The sequence below is a fragment of the Zingiber officinale genome, chromosome 11A (assembly GCF_018446385.1).
Source record: "Zingiber officinale cultivar Zhangliang chromosome 11A, Zo_v1.1, whole genome shotgun sequence".
NCBI lineage: Eukaryota > Viridiplantae > Streptophyta > Magnoliopsida > Zingiberales > Zingiberaceae > Zingiber > Zingiber officinale.
The window spans coordinates 23,818,168-23,844,054 of NC_056006.1; the positions used below are offsets into that span (position 1 = coordinate 23,818,168).

The 25,887-nt window shown below is 36.7% G+C and overlaps 1 pseudogene; it reads right to left on the reverse strand.

The window, feature by feature from the left end:
* Nucleotides 1–11,683: 11,683 nt before the first annotated feature.
* On the reverse strand, nt 11,684–23,041 carry LOC122031299 (annotated as a pseudogene).
* Nucleotides 23,042–25,887: the final 2,846 nt, after the last annotated feature.

Genomic DNA, 25,887 nt, shown 5'->3' on the forward strand with positions numbered 1-25,887 from the left:
CCACCACGTTTCCATCACACTTTTTCTTTACACAAGACTCATCCGGATACTGAATAAATCCATACGATTGGATTACTTCATTAAACCGGATGTTCCAAGACCTTGAAGCTTGCTTTAGTCCATAAATAGACCGATTGAGCTTACATACTAGATGCTCTTTGCCCTTTGCAATAAACCCCTCTGGTTGCTACATATGGATGTTTTCTTCAAGACTTCTGTTAAGGAAAGCTATCTTGATATCCATTTGCCAAACCTCATAATCCATATGAGCAGCAATACACTACAAGAAAAACCCTCATGGACATTGGTTTTTCACCGCTGTCTATTACATTTTCGACCGATGTCTATGAAGGCAATGTAAAAGGTTTGCCATTTTAGACATCGGGTTATAACCGGTGTAGTATCACTTAACGACATCGGGTGTAAAACCGATGTAATATTATATGTTAATAACACCAGTTTTGGCAGCGGTATACGACCGATGTAATATTAGTTATGACACCGATTTTGCAACGGTGGAAAACCGATGTAATATCAGTATTGTTTAACGACACAAATTCGATTTCTGAAATAGTGAAAAACCAATATTATCACCAAGCAAATCATAAAATTAAGTTAATATTATTAATTCACTAAGAAAATCACAAATAAAAATGCACCGATGTATCTAAACACACCAAGTCAATATCCATATAACCAACACATAAATATTCTTCTTACAACATAAAAAGAGAATAGATATTGTGCACATCAAGTCAGTATCCACAAATTACACATAACTATTCTTCTTACAACATCAAAAGGTAACATATATTGTACACATCAAGTCCATATCCACAAATTACATTCCATAAAAATGATTGCATCCTCCAAAGCTTTCAAAAATCGAATATCTTTTATAATCAAATGTAATCTAGCATATATTCAACCCACTCGAACCGCACTTTATCAATTTCAATTGTAGAGTACTTGAGATTTGTAAACTGTAAAAACACATAAATAATCTATTAGTAAAACCAAGTACTAATCACTTTGCAAAGACATTTTTCGAAAGCAAACTTTGAGAATGCAACAATAAAGCTCTATGTTAGTCTTAGAAAGCAAAATGAAATTCTCCCTACACTAATAGGATACCTCAATAAATGTGAGCAACTACATAAATATAGTGCCAGATAAAATACAACAACATTACCATACAAAAGCTATTCATCAATTCACAAGACTTCTTTACATAAAGAATTGTTGAATATCCAAATCTAAGAAGTGATTTGTCTCAAAATAGTTAACTAGTTTGAAATGATATTACAGGTATTACATTGAATTTGTTTATATTGTACTAGATGTCGACAAGGAAAACAACATAATGATCCTCTATTTATGTATCATTCTAGAAGCATCAAATTTCAATCTAGAAAGAAGAGGACTATAAGAATGCCTAGAAAAAAAGTAAAAACAAAACTGTTACGTTGAAGACTAATGAGATCAAAAGACCACATTCAATATCAGTGAAAAAAGAATTTTAAGAGGATCTTGGCCAAATTTCTTACTCATTCTTTCTAGCTTCTCAATTTGCTCTCTAATAGCCTCAGGATCCTTTTTCAAGATGTCAACCTTACACACCTTCTTCCTTTCTTTCTTGTTCTATCATAGAAAATATGTTAAGGTTAGAAAAATAAACACAATCATAGGATTTAAAAGATGACTGTTTATCACAGTCCACACTACTATAAAGTCAAATGAAACAAAATGACAAAGTCGAGAGAGGACTCAACCATAGAAAAATCACATATATAGATATGTACATATAAATCTACATGCATACTAAGTAGGAATAACCATGTACGACAAGATATTAAACTCATCTAATAAAGTTATAATATTAATGGAGAATTACCATCGAGAAGCAATGTTATTAAGAAATGGAGAATTAAAAGTATCATCAAGAAAATGGTTTCATTAATTTATAGCATCTCAAATGTAGAAATGCCAATGATACCTTTCTAAGAGGATGATCATTGGGTAGGAAGCTTCCTATCATTTTCCCATACACTTCACATGTTGAGAAGTGAATGACGCGCTTGTTGTTTTCTGAGCAATACCTAACTTGTACATGCCACAATAAACTAAATCAATACCAAAGAAGAGTACAAAAAAATCCAACTAGAAATGAACAAGCCCAGGGTTCTCTAAACTAACAACTGGGAGAGCATCAATGAAATTACTGAAGATGGTGTCTAGTGGGCGGGTGTGATAATCAGCAGGAGTGCAGATTGATGCCAGATTAATCCGACATCTTGATGAGGCATTCAAGCCTGGAGTCATGATTGATATTGAGGTAGTGGAACTAGATCCGACCACCCCAAGGACGGTGCGCGGCTTCTTGCCCCTCCACCGCGTCGAATAGGTGCTTGATCTTGTCGCTGTAGATGTCCAATGCCAGCACTGTGTGCAGCCTAACATAATGGATAGTATTAATTTGAGATTTTGAGAGAAAGCACACATTTAGTATAAATCACAAAGGTATTTATACGAATCAATTTGAATGCTTGATGGTTTATAGAATGCAGGCAGTTTCTCCACCTCATAACCATATCAAGTATAAACCTTTGCAGCCAAAAGAAAGCATAACATAAGGATTGAAGGTAAACAAATGAGAAGTTTTTCTTCCCATTTTTTGTTTGTCTCCTAAAGGAGTTATTACTTTTGAACTAATGATGTCAATCCACATGTTAAAACTTCTGCTACAATGGCTCTGAAAAGAGCAATAAAAAAAATATAATGTTTTTTCAATAATGAAGTAGTTTCATAGATAATTAAGAAGAAAGCATAAACGAACTGTTTGCAAATTGTGCTAACTAGCCATTTCTTCAAAAGACTCCAGCTTTTACTTCTGTATCATATTCAAAACTATCTTCCAGCAAAACTCCACAACAAAAAGAAACACTTTTATCCTTCGACTAGCCAATCCCAAAAAAAACATAACCAATGAAAGATCATAAAACAACTCCAAAAGAACAGAATTAATAACCATCAGCAAGCAGTATCATATAATTAACCAAACGTAATATAATATCTCTATGCGATGACTGCCAGTTAATGTTACAATTTGCAAAAGAACATTTCTTCCTAGTTGGATTAAAGATATGAATATCTCATGAAAAAAGAAATCACAAGTAAGATGTGTAAGACCGTTGGATTCGATAGAGGGGGGGTGAATATCGATTCGATAAAGATGAGTATAAACGCAGCGGAAAACTAAAATAGACACAGGTGTTTTTTACTTCGTTCGGAGCCTGTGACGACTCCTACTCGAAGGCCCGTACTCCGTGATTACTTTCGTTGGGCAATCACTATCAATTCGAATGAAGATTACAAATAAGTACAAGAATTGACAGAAATAAAATACCGACAAGAGAAGAAGAGTTAGACTTTAAGAAAGCGCTTTGTCGGAATAGCCTCGTGGCGTCGCAGGAGCGTAGAGCAGCAGAGCAAGCAGTAAGTTTTCAGTGCAGACTTGACTCTGAAGCTTCTGCCTGAGGCTTCTTTTATATGCTGTCCCGGGCGCCTGGATCCCTTCCGGGCGCCTGGAACGTGACGTAGCTGCACGAACCATGATGCTCCACGTGGCGACGACTCGGCTGGATGAAATTTACCTTCCGGGCGCCCGGATGCCTTCCGGGCGCCCGGACCTCCGGGCGCCCGGACCACCTTGTTTCAGAAAGCTCCTTTTTCCTGCAAAACAGGGTTAGTCCGAGGCAAATATGTATCCTGTAAAACAGATTGTTAGCACAGTTAAAGTTCAATAGATGGATAAGAAAGAGTATGACTTAGATTCCGTCTTTCCGAGACCGGAATCTAGTCACGATCTCGACTTAGATATCCGAAATGGATCTAAGCCGGATCGACGCTTAATGTCCCTTCCCGGAACGCGTCCAACCTCTCTAGGACTTACCTTACTTACCCGCCAGACGTCCGGTCACCCTTCGACCTGCCTCGACTTCTCGCCACTATCCGCCACCCGTCGACCTAGCTGGACTTCTCGCCAAGCGTCCGGCCACGTCGACCGCTTGGACTTCTCGCCACTATCCGGTTAGCCTGTCGACCTAGCCGACTTCGTGCTGACATCCGGCCACCGTTCGACTTTTCCTGCACACTTGATCAAAGTGTCGGACAACAACACAACTAACTTAACCTATTTGTCATTCATCAAAACAGGTTAGACCGTTAGTGCTACCCGCACCAACAATCTCCCCCTTTTTGATAGAATGACAACCTGGTTAAGTTAGTGAAAACATATGCAAGAAACAACATGCATTTATGTGGTTTTAAAGTTTGTTAGTATGTATTTTCAAATTGGTTTAGATAACTTAACCACCTAACCCTCCTCCCCCTTTGGCATTCATCAAAAAATGAACAAAGGTAAATAATCATAGTGAAGACTTACTGTAACTGGTAATCAATTTTTGAAAGATAACTAAGTTTGGTTCAAAATTTGAAAGATAAAAGTGTAATTTTTAACACCAAGTTAAAAAATAGTCAAGTTGACTTGGGGTAGACAAGTTGAGTTTTGAAAAGTTAAAGTTAATCAAGTTTAACTTTTCAAGCGTGTAGAAATTTTCAAGACAGGTTTTTCAAATTTACTTTTTATGTTTAAGTAACATTTAATTTTCAAAAAGGTAAATTTTTCAACTTCGATTTTTTCAAACAAAGCAAAAATTAAACTTTTCAAGAAATAAAATTTTTGCCAAAATTAATTTTTAAGGCTAATTTTGGAAATAGTTAATTTTTCAAATCAGGTTTGAAAATTAGGTGGGATTAAACTTAGTTAAATTTAACTTTTTGAAAACTGGTGTTTTAAAAATAAGTTAGTTTTAAAATAGATGTAAAAAAGTATGTTTCAAACACACAAAATTTTAATTAATTTCTCCCCCTGAACTTGATACTTAAAAGTTTGAAAATATTTGCTAAAAATATTCAAAGTAAATTTTTTTTTTTTAAATGGGTTAGAATTTTCTAGAGAGATTTTAAAGAGAAGATTAAAAAAAATAACGCTTAAGGAGATAATTAAAAAATAAACCTCCCCCTGAATTTGATATTCCTTTAATTTGATATTCCTTTAATTTATTAATCCTCCTTATTTATTAATTTTTCTAGGGGATTTAAAAGAAATTGAACCTCCCCCTGAATTGGTTACTCCCCTTAATTTAATATCTCCCCTTTAATACTAAGGTTTGGTTGTGTTAAATTTCAAAGCCCTAACACATTTGTCTAATTTAGTAATACATATATTATTATCTCTGTATCCTTGGTATAACTGTTTATTTGAATTTGATTAATCAATTATTAATTAATTTTAGATTCAGGTGCTTAACTTTAGTTTAAGGTTAAATAAGATAAGATTTTATTAATTCAATAACAGTTAAGTATTATCAATAATTTATTGATTAGTTTTCACTTGATTTAATAATTTAATACTTAGTGAAATAATTTAAATTTCATATTACTTGATTGAGCTGGTCAACGAAAGTGTTAGTTATAATTATGATTATTAAAAAAAATTTAAAGGGATTACTAAAACAGCATTTAAAAGGAATTTAAAATGATTTTTATAATATGTTTTATGTCAATTAACATATGTTTGATTCAGTTTTGATTTTAGATTTAAATTAATATTAGTGGTTAATTTTAAGTTTAAGTTTAATTTCAAGTTCTAAGTTAAAAATTTTAATTTTAATTTTAATTTCAATATTAAGTTTTAATTTAAGATTTAATTTTTAGTTAAGTCAAATTAAAAATTAATTTTAAGGTTAAAATGATGTTTAAGATTAAAAATGAGTTTAAAGTCAAAATAATAATTTTTAAAGTGAAAATAATCTATAGAAATAATTTATTATTACTATTTTTAAGTTAACAAAATTTCATTCAAAATGATACAAAATTTTTAGATAGTTTTAAAATGATTTTTAAAATATTTTTTAAATGATTTTTAAAAGTTTTTTTTTTTTAAATAATTTTTGAAATAATTTTTAAGTTAAAATAATTTTTAAAAGGTTTTAAAAGAATTTTTTAAAAGAATTTTTAAAGTTTTTTTTTTAAATGATTTTTAAAAGAGTTTTTAAAATAATTTTTAAAAATGTTTTAAAATAATTTTAAAAAAAAATATTAAAATGATTTTTTAAAAGAGTTTTTAAAATAATTTTTAAAATGTTTTAAAATAATTTTTTAAAAGAATTTTTTAAAGTTTAAAATGATTTTTAAAATAGTTTTTAAAATGTTTTAAAATAATTTTTTTTTTAACGTTTAAAATGATTTTTAAAAGAGTTTTTAAAATAATTTTTTAAAATGTTTTAAAATAATTTTTAAAAGAATTTTTAAAGAGTTTTTAAAGAATTTTTAAAAAGTTTTTTAAAGAATTTTAAAAATAGTTTTTTAAAGAAATTTAAAAATAGTTTTTAAAGAATTTTAAAAATAGTTTTTAAAGAATTTTACAAATAGTTTTTTAAAGAATTTTTCAAATAATTCTTAAAGAATTTTAAAAATAGTTTTTAAAGAATTTTAAAAATAGTTTTTAAAGAATTTTTAAAATAGTTTTTAAAGAATTTTAAAAATAGTTTTTTTTTTAAAGAATTTTTAAAATAGTTTTTAAAGAATTTTTAAAATAGTTTTTAAAGAATTTTTAAAATAATTTTTAAATATAGTTTTTAAAGAATTTTTAAAATCGATTTTAAAGAATTTTTAAAATAGTTTTTAAAGAATTTTTAAAATAATTTTTAAATATAGTTTTTAAAGAATTTTTAAAATAGATTTTAAAGAATTTTTAAAATAGTTTTTAAAGAATTTTTAAAATAATTTTTAAATATAGTTTTTAAAGAATTTTTAAAATAGTTTTTTAAAGAATTTTTAAAATAGATTTTAAAGAATTTTTAAAATAGTTTTTAAAGAATTTTTAAAATAGTTTTTTTAAAGAATTTTTAAAATAGATTTTAAAGAATTTTTAAAATAGTTTTTTAAGAATTTTTAAAATAGATTTTAAAGAATTTTTAAAATAGATTTTAAAGAATTTTTAAAATAGTTTTTTAAAGAATTTTTAAAATAGATTTTAAAGAATTTTTAAAATATTTTAAAGAATTTTTAAAATAGTTTTTTAAAGAATTTTTAAAATAGATTTTAAAGAATTTTTAAAATAGTTTTTAAGAATTTTAAAATAGATTTTAAAGAATTTTAAAATAGATTTTAAAGAATTTTTAAAATAGTTTTTAAAGAATTTTAAAATAGATTTTAAAGAATTTTAAAATAGTTTTTAAAGAATTTTTAAAAATTTTTAAAAGATTTTTAAAAATAGTTTTTAAAGAATTTTTAAAATGGTTTTTAAAGAATTTTTAAAATGGTTTTTAAAGTTATTATAATTTGAATTTGAAATTTGAAATTTAATTTTAATTAAATTTAATTTAATTTGAAATTTGAAATTTAATTTTAATTTAATTTGAAATTCGAAATTTAATTTTAATTAATTTTAATTTAATTTGAAATTTGAAAATTAATTTTAATTTGAAAATTATTTAATTTAATCCTTATTCATCTCACCCGATCTAGATTATCAATCAGGGAATCCTATAATTTTGTGAGATGAATTAGATTTAATTATAGAGTTTGGTTTAACTTGTGTTAGATTCAGGTTTAGCTTTGGTCTCAACAAATAGGCATTCTTCGGATAAACTTCTAAGCTTGGTGAGTCACCTGGACATCATTAGAAGTAACCAACCCTTCGATGTTTTCCGAATAGTCCTATCCACGGAGCTTAGTACCAAACCTTGGTCTACCTAGTTAGGATCCGTAAGGGGTAGCTTCGGTCAGTTCCACTTGGCCAAATGCACCAGATCGAAGCCATATCTTTCTAGACATGCGATGCCCAAGCTTCCCAACGTACTATCATCCAAAACTTCACCAGTACTACTTGTCAAGTTAAACTTTTGTCCCTGTTTATTCTATTCCTAACTACCCTGCCAGGTAGGTTGGTTTTTGGGTACCCTACCGGGTAAGTTTGTTTCGGTTACCCTGTCGGGTAAATTATTTTTGGAGGTGCCAGCTATTCTGGAGCCTCCCCTAAATTGTTGATTTTTATTTTTAAGATTTCTTGTATAATTAGAGTTAGTTTTAGTTAAGTTTTAATGTTTAATTTGTAATTTAAATTTAAGTTTTTAATTTTGAATTAATTAAATTGGTCAAATTATCTTTCTTTAAAAGAGTATATTTAATATTTAAATTTTCTTTCAATTTTAATTGTATTGGGTTAATTGACTTATCTTTCTTTAGTAGCTTATTTTTAAAGTTTAGGTTTTTATTTAATTTTGAGTTAATTAAATTGTTTGAATTATATTTCTTTAAGGGTTTGTCTTTTAACTTTTTATTAATTGTTAATTTTGAATTTTCTAGATTATTTTTGTTTAATATGTTATCTTTAACATTTAATTTTAAGTTTGTTAACTTCCGTTTTGATTTTATCAAAGTGTTTGATTTTATCCTTATATTTTCTTTACCTTTTAAGTTGATATAATTAGTGGAATTTATTAAATAAGTCTTATCATTAAAATTTAATTTTTTGTTAACTAAATTATCTTGGGTTTGGATAGAATTTTCTAGATTGATATTGTCTAGATTATTAAACAATTTATTAATTGTGTCTAGATTGATATTGACCTTGTCATCCTTTTTGTTTGAATTTTCAAATTTGTTTAGGTTTAAATTCAAATTTTTAGATTTATTAATTATTTTCAGATTTTTTGTATTTTCTAAATTAATTATATTTGTTTTATCAGAAAATATCCTAGGGTATTTTCTGTATTTTCTGAATTAATTATATTTGTTTTATCAGAAAATGTCCTAGGGTATTTTCATAAGTATTGTGATCCTGTACACTATTTTCACATATACTTTCAGATATATCCAAATTAACATGCACATATTTTAAACTACTACTAGCAAGGGTGTTTTGGTAAATATTACTAACCTTGAGCGCAACCCCTAATTCAGCAGGCTTCTCCGTTGGATCTGACTCGAGTCCGGATTCGACTTTAACTTGATCTTCTAGCTCCATTGGCGTCTCGTGAAGCTTGATCAACTGGGTCCACAGCTCATATGCATTCTTGTATTTTTCTAGTCTGCATATGATATTGTTAGGTAAAATATTACAAATAATTTTACTTACGTTTTTATTCAGTTCCGAGTTCTGAGAAGGTTTTTTCAATATTAGCATATAATCGATATCTACGCTTCCTAAGAAGCATTCCATTCTTCGCCTCCAGTAGTTGAAATCTTCATCGTACGGTGGTGGTTCATTGGGGTTCCATCCTTCTTGAAAAGACATTGTTCTTGCACACAATGAAACAAAGACAAAATCCCAAGACTTGGTCTTGGATTAGCAGTGCTTGAAAAAATAATATTTCACTAATTTTTTTTAAAAAAATAATAAAATATTAATAAAATATTAATAAAAAATATTATCTCAAATTTTTGAAAATGTAATATTTTGTCGATACTAAATAATAGTAAAAAGATGACGATGTATTTTTCAAAAACAGTTTTGGAGGGAAAAAAACGAAAGGCGTAAGGTTTTATTTTAAAGACAAACGATATTTAATTTTTCTTTCAAAAAGTCCCCCCTTTGCCTGATTGGTGGTTGCACCAAATCAGAGCGGTACCTGCTTTGATACCACTTGTAAGACCGTTGGATTCGATAGAGGGGGGGGTGAATATCGATTCGATAAAGATGAGTATAAACGCAGCGGAAAACTAAAATAGACACAGGTGTTTTTTACTTCGTTCGGAGCCTGTGACGACTCCTACTCGAAGGCCCGTACTCCGTGAGTACTTTCGTTGGGCAATCACTATCAATTCGAATGAAGATTACAAATAAGTACAAGAATTGACAGAAATAAAATACCGACAAGAGAAGAAGAGTTAGACTTTAAGAAAGCGCTTTGTCGGAATAGCCTCGTGGCGTCGCAGGAGCGTAGAGCAGCAGAGCAAGCAGTAAGTTTTCAGTGCAGACTTGATTTTCTTGAAGCTCCTACCTGGGGCTTCTTTTATATGCTGTCCCGGGCGCCTGGATCCCTTCCGGGCGCCTGGAACGTGACGTAGCTGCACGAACCACGACTCGGCTGGATGAATTTGCCTTCCGGGCGCCCGGATCCCTTCCGGGCGCCCGGACCTCCGGGCGCCCGGACCACCTTGTTTCAGAAAGCTCCTTTTTCCTGCAAAACAGGGTTAGTCCGAGGCAAATATGTATCCTGTAAAACAGATTGTTAGCACAGTTAAAGTTCAATAGATGGATAAGAAAGAGTATGACTTAGATTCCGTCTTTCCGAGACCGGAATCTAGTCACGATCTCGACTTAGATATCCGAAATGGATCTAAGCCGGATCGACGCCTAATGTCCCCTTCCCGGGAACGCGTCCTCACAGTCACTCCCCTCCAGTGACTTACCTTACTTACCTGCCAGACGTCCGGTCAGCCCTTCGACCCGTCTGGACTTCTCGCCAGCTATCCGGTCAGCCCGTCGACCTAGCTGGACTTCTCGCCAAGCGTCCGGTCAGCCCGTCGACCCGCTTGGACTTCTCGCCAGCTATCCGGTCAGCCCGTCGACCTAGCTGGACTTCGTGCCAGACATCCGGTCAGCCCGTCGACCTGTCTGGACTTTTCCTGCACACTTGATCAAAGTGTCAGACAACAACACAACTAACTTAACCTATTTGTCATTCATCAAAACCTGGGTTAGACCGTTAGTGCTATCTGCACCAACAAGATGAACTATACTTAAGATTGGCATACAATACTGATATTCGATGAAAATCTATTTGTAAATTTCCCCTTTTATCCAATACTTTGGCATGGTCCTTAGGAGATGAGATGCAACAATTTCCAATCATAAGCTAATTTTCGAGTAAATCACTCTCCTACACACTACAAGAAGCTAAAAAAAATATAGATAACACATAAGCTTAAATAAGATCACACAAGAGAAGAATTTTTTGTTTTTTACAGATTGTGAACTTATTAGAGTTGTAAGAACAATAGCAGACTATTCACACCTCTTTTACAATGGGTCATGCTCCAAAAGTGAAACCGAGTTAGAGTAGAAAAACACTTGAACGTATATATATGTTTATCGTTATCTTAATCGTATGTCACATTGCTTAATGACTTGGACCTCTATGAGGCAAATGATCTCTAGAGAATCTGGATCACATAGAATATGTTCTAAGATATCTTTTAGTGTTTCTTGATGCATGCTCTAGTTGATGTTTTCTAGATTGTCACTGAAAATTAGAAAGACGCTACTACTTCAATGAGATGAATAATCCAAAATGGAATAATTACTGAAAAATCTAGCTTATTTCTCTTGCCATATATAATATCTTGAGATCCTATTACTTTTTGAGAACTTCACTTCAAACAATGTCAAAATTGTTTTATAGTTGGTTGGGGGCAATCAACAAACACATTGTGGGCCGTTAAAGTGGACATCAAAGATCATCCGCCTGGATTAATTGAGAGAGACATAAAAATGAAGAGGTGTGAAAAGAGGAAGTATCATACAATTCAAGTAAATCAGATGCAACCAAAATATAATATGAAACGTGATACCATCAAGGAAAGAGATCCTTGCAAAAAGCAGCACCTTTGGGATTGGGCATTCACATGTCCGTCACAAGGCGAAATCTTTGAGGTAACTGGGATCCTTCCGGGCTCGCTCCTGGAACTCCTTGAACCACCGGTCAAAGATATCCATGGGCACGACAAGCCGACTTCCATCAATCCCGCAGAAGGACTGCATGAAATTGAAGATGTCACGCCCCCAAAGGAGTTCCTGTCAGACAAAAATCCGGCAGAACCTCCCCTGTACCGGTGACAATCTGAAGCATCACTACAAGCAAAATACATCAGCCACATGCGGCTGGAATATTTATATACACAACCACGCAGTTATAATAACAGCCCACACGGCTGGAATGAAACAATCACAACCACGCAGTTATATATAAAACAGCCCACACGGCTGTACTAAAAACCAACACAGCGGAAAAAACGAAAACGGAAAGCCCAATACAACACAATCAACACACTGCTAGCCGGCTAGGCTTATACAACAAATACAACACCAAAACCATAAGATAGCCACACGGCTATACACAAATACAATGCCAAAAATAAGAAAAGAATATACAAAAGAAAACAATCACGATCTTCGGATGTGACGTAGGACCCGGCAGACAGGATACTCCGAGCGACACTCCAACCATCTACCTGAAAACATAAATATATACATGCGGTGGTGAGTATAGGTAACTCAGCGGGTAATAGAAAAGATAGTGCATGGTCTATACATAAAACATGGAGATCACAAGTATACAGTCTCAGTAGGGAATAAAGAACATGATCATACTATCATAATCAATGCATCTGAACATACCTGACGTAATAACCAGACATAATCATAACTAACCTACAAACTGCACAAACCACTGCTGACATAATGGTAAATACATACCCAATCGAAATCGACGCAAGGTACAAAGATCGGTAAACTCACTGGATCTGCAACAGATATACCCGTGACACCTGTGCAATATAAGTACGACTGCATATACATGTAAAATAAATGACATGTATGCAGCATGGCAACCAAATGCAACAACCATATCTCAATCAAGTGCAACAACGACAATCACATGCAACTAGTATCTACTAGGCATGTATGCAAATGGATGCACCGCGCATCAAATGCAAGAATAATAGCTGCTATGCATGCTCCATGGTCACCCCGCCACCTCTCCGGACACCACGACCCCGTATGGCCGAGAGTTCTGTGACGACTGTACTACCCTCCGGCCCACTATATAGTGGTCGAGGCGACAATCCGCTAGTAGCTATCTAACTACATAGCATCGGGGTCCCTGACTGCTCAACACCGGATCTCACTAAACCTCGTGACCGGGTGGCACGACAGGACTAGCAAGAATCGCTCCAACTACCACTACCCATGAGTGGCCGAGTGGGCGGTGCTAAACCAAACCAGCGATGACTCTCTCACCACAAGGGAGACAATGGTCATCGATGCAATGAATGATGAACATGATATATATATAATCATCATCCATGCAACAACCCCAAACCTCATAAATACCTCCAACATGAGTATAATCGTCATGATACCTCCACATATCCCACCAAACATATGTATACAACTACACATGTATAACCAACCAATAATCGCCAATGAACATATCAGACATACATGGACAACCCCACATATACAATCAACATGTATCCTCCAATAAAAACACATCGGACACGTGTATAAACCGCAGACGTGCAATCAACACACTCCTCCAAAAGTACATAACAAATACGGATATACACACCACATGTAAATGCACGGTCAACCAGATGACTCCTCTACACATACCCACCTATGTACAGTCCACATCATATACCCAATCAGCATGATAATACCAGCCACCCGACAATCCCTACAGGACATACTCTACACGTGTAATCACCATAGAATAGATATCAAGAGTTGAGACTGTATATGAATTAAATGGAACACCTCAAAGATCAAGCATAAGTCTCTAGCAGGAAGTCAACAAACAGATATGATATAAGGTAAAGCAGTCTAATCCATCGGATAACAACCATGCACTAAGTACAAGAAAATCTACATAGAGGTAAAGGAAGAAATACCCGCCTTGATATATCTCGTATCAACAGAACCGCCCATATCGAAATGAACATCCCATATCAAAGTCCTGCATAAATCAATACATATATTTCATTTAGCTAAATTCATAGGATTAAATAGCTAAATAAAATCCCTAACCCAACTAGGATCACTCCAACTAAATCTGATCTCTAATTAATCCTCCAAACAACCCTCAATCAACCCAACACATACCAATAACGATCATGTTTAACTCCACCTAGTGATCCAAATCCAATATGATATTAAATCCACCCTTAATCCAATCCCTTCTAAACCAAACACAATCCACAACCATCAATTAATCCACTCAAAACTCCTCGTGAATTAGTCCAATTCAATTAGTTAACTCTTCTTGTTAACATGTTTCAATTATCTAACCCATAACTCATCCAATCCAAAAATCCATAATCTAATATCACTATGAGTTAAATCAATACATCCACTCACCACTTATAATCTAAGCAAGCATAACACCCTAGATTCCTTAGAAAGCTTAATTTAGCATCATACTAATGAGAATATCATAGGTACATCACTAAAACACTCACCTTGAGGTATGGCAACAAATCCAGTAGCTCAACAGCCCTCTACCAATCTCTGCACACAACCACCAAGAACTCCTACATCAATTCTTTCCAAGATCAGTCCAGGAAACAATTACACAGCATTGAATTTGCTGGAACCCTAACAAACAAGACCACAATTACCTCAATTGAACCCTTACCTTTTTCACCCGAGAGCTACCCAAGACCGAAGCCATAAGAATTGGAGAAGGATAGTGGTTGGCACAGGGGAAAATCCACCATACCGATCCAACTCCTCCTAGTTCAGCTCAGATAGCAAGCATCACAAAGGAAAACTGATCTTTGAAGTTACAAATTCCGGATGAAGCTTACCTTGATCGGTCACCTCCGAGGATGTCGTCCAATCCGATCCAGTATTCGGAGATCCAAAATGTACTCCAGTGAACCGCTCGAGAATGAGAATCGGGCAGGACTTGATCAGCCAAGGACGCTGCGATTAGACTCCTCTCCGCCGTGCCCTAGCCACGAAGCAACGACCGATCGTGAGCAAGAAAACATTGAAGATGAAGTCGCACAGCCGGGGATGACGGGTACCGTCGAGATCCAACGCCACTTCCTCTCCAATGACTCATGAAGGCAGGATCGCGGTGGAAAAACCCTCGCCGTCGGTGTCGGGTCGTCTGCGTGAGAGAGTAGAGGAAGAAAACAGGAATGGGTCGTCTATGCAACGGAGGGAAAGGAAAGAAGAGAGAATCGGGAGAGGAGAGGCTTGATCAGGCTTACACCGGCGGACGGTGGCGCGCTTGCCTTCGCAGGGAGAGAAATCGCCGGAGAGGGAGGGGTTTCGGGCAGAGGGAATCGGGGAGGAAGAATAGGAATCGGGGAAAGATTAAGGAAATCGAAAAATTAAACCTAGGTCAGATTAATTAAAGCCTAAGTACATTTCCAAATCAACTCCCTCTTAAATGGGTATTTCAAAACAGGCCTCCACTGTATCCCGAATCCATCACCTCAAAACAGATCATACGGACTCCGTTTAAATCCCGAAAAATTTCTAAAAATTCCTGAAAAATCCAATAAGATTTTTCATCCAATAATATTTATTATTTAATTTTCTGATATCTTACATTCTCCCCCACTAATAAAAATTTGGTCCCCAAATTTACTGGTAAACTCAGGGATCCTCATCCAAGGGTAACACCAAACAACATACTCCTATCCCAATCCATCCAGGTATAATGAACAACTCTCAACCGTGATGATTCACCTCCAAGTGAATCCACTGCTCCCACACTACTGTCTGACCAACTATAGCTAAAATCTACTACCTCGGAAATCCAAAATCTACTATCATCAGATCCTCCAACATCGGTATAAAGCGCTCAAACGATCCATCAGTCTGAGATGAAAATCTATACTAAAGTGAAACTCCTAATCCAAAGTCTACTGTAACCATAATCAAACCCATGTCATGAAATCACTGATCTCCATCCAAAACCATACTCCGAGATACATCATCCAGTCCGGTAATCCCTCTAGAGTATAATCCTACCACTCAATCCAAAAGAATCTGTCCTACAAATCGATAGCTAGGGAGCATAGTCCTCAACAAATCAATGATTATCCAAACCATCATATCCTCTCCGAGTCTTGGGTAATCCCACAACAAAATCCATCATAACATACTCCCACTCCACTTCAGTATCCAAATCAACAGAGATAATCTTACTAATCACTACGGTTCAGCCTCCACTTGCTGACATAATAGACATCAAGCTACAAAATCCGCGATGTCTTTCTTCATATCGTTCCACCAATAAGAATACTCCAAGTCTCCATACATCAGGTGTCAACCGAATGTATCACAAATCTCGATCAATGTGTTTCCTGCAGTAACTCCTCCCGGATAAGAAGTGACTCGGAAACACACATAATCTCCGCTAATATCTAGACAGATCAAGGAAACTGCGAGTCTCCTGTATAGACTACGACTACTTCCAACTGATAACAGCCTCTATCTCTTGTGGATCCACCGATATCTCTCTACTAAAGATAATGCGTCCCAGAAACTCGTAAAAGACAATCACAATACGTACTACTAACTTCACATATAGATGTTCCCGTCGAAACATCTCTAGAACTATGCGAAGCTAGTGTACATGATCCACCTTGGATCGGGAATAGATCACAACATCGCCAATAAAGACAATGAAAACTGATCCAAACACCCTAATGATATCAAGTACATCGAATCCATAAAACGTCTAGGGCACGGTATGCCTAAAATGGTAACACCAATGACCCATAATGTACATACCATAGGCGCACTCAACCGTAGGATCCCCAACAACAAGCCTATGATCAAATCACCAACTACAAATCACCAAATCCATAAATATCACAGACATATCACTCCATGTCACTAACAACATCAAACACCAAATAATAGACCATCAAGTCAAATACCCACTAATAGATCATCAAAAGACAGCCTATCCCCACACCTGATCTCCTAATATCTATCAATCCCAAATCATCCTCAACATCAATCAATCATACCAGATAGTCTCCTAAACACAGATAGAGAAAAAGGAAAGCATCCAATCTTCCACACCCACTACCAACATACTAAATGTATCCAAAAGGTCTACCAAATCTCATCATCTCATCCTCTTAGATACTCATATATCCATAGTAAAAGAAGGTCAATCCAAAGTCAAAGGGTCACACAACCTTCTGACTAAGAGTCTACCCATCCAGAAGATATCTCCACACTCTCATAATCATCCTATCCCTCGACAAATATCGATAAAAGGTCAAACCCTCTAATATGAGATATAGACTACAAGATCTGGTAAAATGGTCACATGGTTAAGGTCTTAAGCCACCTGATATAGACAATGTTAGCTAAGTCGTCTAATCATTGTCTTGTATCCCATCATACTGTGATTGCTCCACCCCGAGGTTCAGCAACCTCCAGTATCGAGCAATGAACACAAGGATAGAGGAACGCTACAACTAAACAACTGATCAAAATATCTGTCAATCGACGCTCTACCCCTCGAAGATCATCATCTGAAATTATACCTAGTTACGGTCTGACCTCCTAGGTATTACTCAACTACATCACTTCCTCCGCACCATTGCGGAGTATATATCACTAAGTACATCATGGATATCTAATCATACCCAATAGTTCCATGAGTCAGGATCTCCCATGGAACAGCGTTAAGCGAGTCTACTAGTCATCGCCTTAAAATCCATCGTGCTGACGTAAGAAGTAGAGAACTACTCTCTCTCCAAACACCTCAAGGAAATCACTAAGTGATGACCTGATCTCCAAAAAAACATTTTCGACTTCTTCCTTCACGTGGTACTGGGTCATGTAAAGGTTAAGCAGCTAACTTCAACTCTCTCCCGCCAGAACAAATCATATGACCGAAAGTACTCTCCAACTCATACACCATAATAATGGTTATATCTCATAAGTGTTAAGCATGTAGCTTTACACTTTTCCACATCAATGGAGTATCCTATCCGAATGTACCTTCTAAATCATCAAATCAGGTACAGACAGTCCATGGTCAAGTCCCCATAGAATAGGATACATCAATCCTCTACAGATTGACCAAGCCAACAATGGTATACGGCTAACTCAGTCCTTCCCATGACTATATAAGTCATGTACTCAAGTATGTCTCCCAAAATATCTAACCAAGCACGAGTATCCCAAAGATAGGAATCTCTAAAAATAGAATAAGTCAGTCCCCTACTGGTCGGACTAACCAAATAAATCGATCAACTACTATCTGATCCAACAAGAGTAAATCAATCCTCATCAAAAGCGACTAAGGTAAAATAGATCCACCACTACCAAGTCAACGAGGATAATCTACTAACCTAACCAACAGGAGTAAATCAATACTCTACTAATCGAAACAACAGGAGTACGAAACCGACTAAGATAAATCAACCAACAACTACACCAGTCAACCAGGTAAATCAATCCTAAACTGACTGAACTAATAGGAGCAAACCGATACTCTACCAACAGGGTCAATATGAGTATATAAATACCAACCACTATCCAGCTAATAATACCCTAGACTGGTATGTGACCCTAACTCTCAACCAACTAGTCGTAGTAGACACTAAAACAACTAGTAGTATGATATGACGAATCCCCTGAGACTGTAAAACGTTGATCTCCAGTAGGTCAACCGTGATCAATGATTGACCCAACACATGAAATGCATGGTACAAGCAAATAAGCAGGTACTAACAGAAAAGTACTAACACATGTCATAAGAAACTATCATGGACAACAGTACATATACCAACAGAAATGTATGATAACCATATGCATACATACCTCCTATAGCTTGGAGAAGTCCTGCTGCTGCCTGGTCCCAAAACTCGAAAAGTCACATCAAGAAAACCGAATCACGAAATCCAAAACACGAATAATAGGCATCGTACCTACTCTGATACCAAAAATTGGTATCAGATAAATCTCGAAAATCCAAAACAAAACAAAGCAGGCATCGTACCTGCTCTGATACCACTAAATTGGTATCAGATAAATCTCGAAAAACCAGAATACATAGCAAGACAGGTATCGTACCCGCTCTGATACCACTAAATTGTCACGCCCCCAAAGGAGTTCCTGTCAGACAAAAATCCGGCAGAACCTCCCCTGTACCGGTGACAATCTGAAGCATCACTACAAGCAAAATACATCAGCCACATGCGGCTGGAATATTTATATACACAACCACGCAGTTATAATAACAGCCCACACGGCTGGAATGAAACAATCACAACCACGCAGTTATATATAAAACAGCCCACACGGCTGTACTAAAAACCAACACAGCGGAAAAACGAAAACGGAAAGCCCAATACAACACAATCAACACACTGCTAGCCGGCTAGGCTTATACAACAAATACAACACCAAAACCATAAGATAGCCACACGGCTATACACAAATACAATGCCAAAAATAAGAAAAGAATATACAAAAGAAAACAATCACGATCTTCGGATGTGACGTAGGACCCGGCAGACAGGATACTCCGAGCGACACTCCAACCATCTACCTGAAAACATAAATATATACATGCGGTGGTGAGTATAGGTAACTCAGCGGGTAATAGAAAAGATAGTGCATGGTCTATACATAAAACATGGAGATCACAAGTATACAGTCTCAGTAGGGAATAAAGAACATGATCATACTATCATAATCAATGCATCTGAACATACCTGACGTAATAACCAGACATAATCATAACTAACCTACAAACTGCACAAACCACTGCTGACATAATGGTAAATACATACCCAATCTGAAATCGACGCAAGGTACAAAGATCGGTAAACTCACTGGATCTGCAACAGATATACCCGTGACACATGTGCAATATAAGTACGATTGCATATACATGTAAAATAAATGACATGTATGCAGCATGGCAACTAAATGCAACAACCATATCTCAATCAAGTGCAACAACGACAATCACATGCAACTAGTATCTACTAGGCATGTATGCAAATCTAGATGCACCACGCATCAAATGCAAGAATAATAGCTGCGTATGCATGCTCCATGGTCACCCCGCCACCTCTCCGGACACCACGACCCCTGTATGGCCGAGAGGCTTGGGGTGACGACTGTACTACCCTCCAACCCACTATATAGTGGTCGAGGCGGACGATCCGCTAGTAGCTATCTAACTACATAGCATCGGGGTCCCTGACTGCTCACAACACCGGATCTCACTAAACCTCGTGACCGGGTGGCACGACAGACTAGCAACAATTGCTCCAACTACCACTACCCATGAGTGGCCGAGTGGGCGGTGCTAAACCAAACCGATGACTCTCTCACCACAAGGGAGACAATGGTCATCAGATGCAATGAATGATGAACATGATATATATATATAATCATCATCCATGCAACAACCCCAAACCTCATAAATACCTCCAACATGAGTATAATCGTCATGATACCTCCACATATCCCACCAAACATATGTATACAACTACACATGTATAACCAACCAATAATCGCCAATGAACATATCAGACATACATGGACAACCCCACATATACAATCAAAATGTATCCTCCAATAAAAACACATCGGACACGTGTATAAACCGCAGACGTGCAATCAACACACTCCTCCAAAAGTACATAACAAATACAGATATACACACCACATGTAAATGCACGGTCAACCAGATGACTCCTCTACACATACCCACCTATGTACAGTCCACATCATATACCCAATCAGCATGATAATACCAGCCACCCGACAATCCCTACAGGACATACTCTACACGTGTAATCACCATAGAGTAGATATCAAGAGTTGAGACTGTATATGAATTAAATGGAACACCTCAAAGATCAAGCATAAGTCTCTAGCAGGAAGTCAACAAACAGATATGATATAAGGTAAAGCAGTCTAATCCATCGGATAACAACCATGCACTAAGTACAAGAAAATCTACATAGAGGTAAAGGAAGAAATACCCGCCTTGATATATCTCGTATCAACAGAACCGCCCATATCGAAATGAACATCCCATATCAAAGTCCTGCATAAATCAATACATATATTTCATTTAGCTAAATTCATAGGATTAAATAGCTAAATAAAATCCCTAACCCAACTAGGATCACTCCAACTAAATCTGATCTCTAATTAATCCTCCAAACAACCCTCAATCAACCCAACACATACCAATAACGATCATGTTTAACTCCACCTAGTGATCCAAATCCAATATGATATTAAATCCACCCTTAATCCAATCCCTTCTAAACCAAACACAATCCACAACCATCAATTAATCCACTCAAAACTCCTCGTGAATTAGTCCAATTCAATTAGTTAACTCTTCTTGTTAACATGTTTCAATTATCTAACCCATAACTCATCCAATCCAAAAATCCATAATCTAATATCACTATGAGTTAAATCAATACATCCACTCACCACTTATAATCTAAGCAAGCATAACACCCTAGATTCCTTAGAAAGCTTAATTTAGCATCATACTAATGAGAATATCATAGGTACATCACTAAAACACTCACCTTGAGGTATGACAACAAATCCAGTAGCTCAACAGCCCTCTACCAATCTCTGCACACAACCACCAAGAACTCCTACATCAATTCTTTCCAAGATCAGTCCAGGAAACAATTACACAGCATTGAATTTGCTGGAACCCTAACAAACAAGACCACAATTACCTCAATTGAACCCTTACCTTTTTCACCCGAGAGCTACCCAAGACCGAAGCCATAAGAATTGGAGAAGGATAGTGGTTGGCACAGGGGAAAATCCACCATACCGATCCAACTCCTCCTAGTTCAGCTCAGATAGCAAGCATCACAAAGGAAAACTGATCTTTGAAGTTACAAATTCCGGATGAAGCTTACCTTGATCGGTCACCTCCGAGGATGTCGTCCAATCCGATCCAGTATTCGGAGATCCAAAATGTACTCCAGTGAACCGCTCGAGAATGAGAATCGGGCAGGACTTGATCAGCCAAGGACGCTGCGATTAGACTCCTCTCCGCCGTGCCCTAGCCACGAAGCAACGACCGATCGTGAGCAAGAAAACATTGAAGATGAAGTCGCACAGCCGGGGATGACGGGTACCGTCGAGATCCAATGCCACTTCCTCTCCAATGACTCATGAAGGCAGGATCGCGGTGGAAAAACCCTCGCCGTCGGCGTCGGGTCGTCTGCGTGAGAGAGTAGAGGAAGAAAACAGGAATGGGTCGTCTATGCAACGGAGGGAAAGGAAAGAAGAGAGAATCGGGAGAGGAGAGGCTTGATCAGGCTTACACCGGCGGATGGTGGCGCGCTTGCCTTCGCAGGGAGAGAAATCGCCGGAGAGGGAGGGGTTTCGGGCAGAGGGAATCGGGGAGGAAGAATAGGAATCGGGGAAAGATTAAGGAAATCGAAAAATTAAACCTAGGTCAGATTAATTAAAGCCTAAGTACATTTCCAAATCAACTCCCTCTTAAATGGGTATTTCAAAACAGGCCTCCACTGTATCCCGAATCCATCACCTCAAAACGGATCATACGGACTCCGTTTAAATCCCGAAAAATTTCTAAAAATTCCTGAAAAATCCAATAAGATTTTTCGTCCAATAATATTTATTATTTAATTTTCTGATATCTTACAGAAGAGGTTCTCGCCAACCCTAAGAGCGAGTCACTCAGCCTTCTTCTCCGCGCCGGCGTAAGCGACGGGTGGCAAGGAGGCGAGGTCCTCGTCCGAGACGCCGATCTTGGCGGAGGTGAGCGTGAGCTGGAGGGGATTAGGGTTAGGGTCAGGAATGGTGGGTTCTTCGGAAGGGTCAGGCTAGGGGAGGGAGAGGAGGTCAGATGGGCGTGCAGGGTGGACGACGCCGCAAAAGAGGAAGGGATGACCAGGGGCTGGAAGTAGACGGCGAGGGCCTTGCCGGGTGGGAAGGAGGAAGCCGCAGCTGGGAGGAGAAACACACAGAGTTCTCTAACGTCACGGTAGGCATCACCGACGAGGGAGTTCATGTCAAGGATCCAGCGGAGCGGGTCGATCTGTGCTAACGTCGATGCATCCATGGGGAAGCTCCGCTGTAGTCGAGGTTCTTCTCCATTTTCTTTGATGACTATTTAAAGTCGTCTTCATCGGATCGGTGGAACTTAGTATCACCTTTCCCCCTAGTCATCTTCATCTTGCCTCCCTCCGCCACTACTACTCTTAAACCCTAGAAAACAAGACCAACTCGTCACCTCTCCTTTCTCGAAATGCGAAGAAGGGTTCCTCTTCTTACCCAAAGGGAGGAGGTGGAGGAGGTGCGTCGTGAGTCAATCCTGATCGAGAGAGGAAGAGGCGTCAATCTAAGAAGGGGAAGAGGGAGATGAAGCTGAGAGAGATGGTTGGACGGCCTGCGGTGAGGAGGAAAGTGGTGGTGGCGTCGCGACGGTATACGGTGCACGACGCGATATAGGTTTAGGTTTGGAGGGAAGAGTGAAGTGTTGCAAATTTCGGCTAAGTATTGGTGGGAAAATTAAATTATTTTATTTTATCATAGACACCGGGTTTTAAAAATCGCTGTTAAAATCGGTGTCTATTAACGAAAAAAGGTGCTCATAGACACCGACTTAAAAAACTGATGTCTATGAGCGAAAATCTACGCTTTTAGACACCGATTTTTGGAAAAACCGGTGTAAAATACTCAAAGACATCGATTTTTTACTTAAAACCGCTGTTGTTCCACCGATGTCTATGAGGGTTTTTCTTGTAGTGATAGATAAGAGTATCCGGATAGACTTAAGCATAGCTACTGGCGAAAAGGTTTCCTCAAAATCAATTCCCTCTTTCTGAGTATACCCCTTCGCAACAAGCCTTGCTTTGAAAATTTCCACCTTCCCGTCTGTCCCTCTTTTCCTTTTGTAGATCCATTTACATCCAATAGCTTTTATACTATTTGAAGGTTCTACTAGCTCCCAGACTTTGTTAGAATACATAAATTCTTTTTTTGAATTCATTGCTCTTTGCCAAGATGCTGCATCTTTATCTTGAGTGCTTCGTCATATGTACGGGGATCAGGTTCATGTTTACCTGGGATCAAGTCCGACGACTCTCCCAAAAACATGAATATTTCAGGTTGCCTAACAACCCTCCCACTACGACGAGACACTGTTTGTAGTTGTGTATCATTTGTGACACGTGTTGTAGTTTCTTGTGGTATCTCATTTTGTACTATTGGTACTAGATTAGACGTGCCCTTTATTATTTCCTTAAGAATAAATTTACTTATGGGCTTATGGTTCATTACATAGTCCTCTTCTAAATATCGGGCATTGGTGCTAACAATGACCTTCTGATATTTAGGACTATAAACCTCCTTTTGTTTCTCTAGGATAACCCACAAACAAGTGAACTCCTGTTCAGCGTCTCCCTTCAACATATATGCTGGACTACCCTAAATCTGAATATGCTTCAGACTAGGCTTATGCCCATTCTACAATTCTATAGGAGTAGAGGGTTCTGACTTAGAAGGTACTATGTTCACTTCTGTTTCCAGAGTATATCCTCAAAACAAATTTGGTAATTCCGAATAACTCATCATTGATATAACTATTTCCATAAGAGTCCTATTCCTTCGTTCTACCACACCATTCTGTTGGGGTGTACCAGGTGCAGTCAGTTAGGATTGAATCCCGACTTCTGATAAGTGACTCCTGAACTCTCCTAAGAGGTACTCGCCATTACGATCTCACCATAGTGTCTTGATACTTTTACCATGACGTTTCTCCACATCAGCTTTGTACTCTTTGAACTTATCAAAGCACTCAGACTTGTGACATATCAAGTAAATATACCCGTATCTTGAATAGTTGTCTATAAAAGAGGTGAAATATTCGAAACCACCTCTTGCCTGGATAGTCATAGGTCCATACAAATCAGAATAATTCCAACACATCTTTGGCTCTATACCCCTTAGTCTTAAAAAGCCTCTTGGTCATTTTTCCTTCTAAGTAAGACTCGCAGGTTGGAAAGTTTTCCACCACCAATGAACCCAAAAGTTCATCGGCTATTATCCTTTGAATCTTACTCAAGTTAATATGACCTAGCCTTAGATGCCAAAGATATGATTGGTTCATTCTTGAAGGTTGCTTTCTCTTATTAGAGTTTGAAGATGTGTTATTAATTTCTATTTGTTGCATCGTGGGAGTTTTTGGGTTTAGAATATATAAATTACCAACCAACGTACCAGAACAGATAACTTCCCTATTTTTTCTTGATAACAACTTTGTTATCAAAATAGACAGAATATCAAGTTCTTTGAATAGTTTAGAAACCGAAATCAAGTTCTTTCTAAAACTTGGTACGTAAAGATAATTTATCAAAATCCATGTTTTATTCCTATCAGAGGATAAACATCTCCTACTGCAACAGCTACTACTTTTGCAGCAGTGCCCATGTAGACGGTGATTTCCCCTTCATATAGTTGCCGGGTTTCTTGGAACCCCTGCAATGAATTGCAAACATGATCAGTGGCTCCCGTATCTACACACCAGGTACCGGTAGATAACACCACTAAATATGTTTCAACAACTAATAAATAAAATACACCTTTATTGTTCTCAGTTCTGAGAGAACAGTCCACCTTAGTGTCCAAGTTTTGTTTCCAATCATTATAATTGGGACTACTAAGTCTATTCTTTAGTATAACAGCTAGGGAATTGAAAAACATTTGAAATCCTAAGAATCACAAAAATTTTGGTCAAGACCAACACCTCAAAATCTCTGTGAATTTTGTATGCCAAGTTAGTATGGACGTATACAAATTCAAACATTTGCAAGAGGAGATTTTATCCATTAATTTTATTATCTTGTCAACCTATCTTTATGACAAATAAAATTAATAGGTCTATCTTCGATCAAATATTTAGTCAAAACTTTTGAATTTAAAATAACATTGATTCCTCAAAACAATATTATTTAAATTCACCAACACCTCAAACACCATGAATTTTGTATGCCACGTTAGTGTGGACGTATACAAATTTA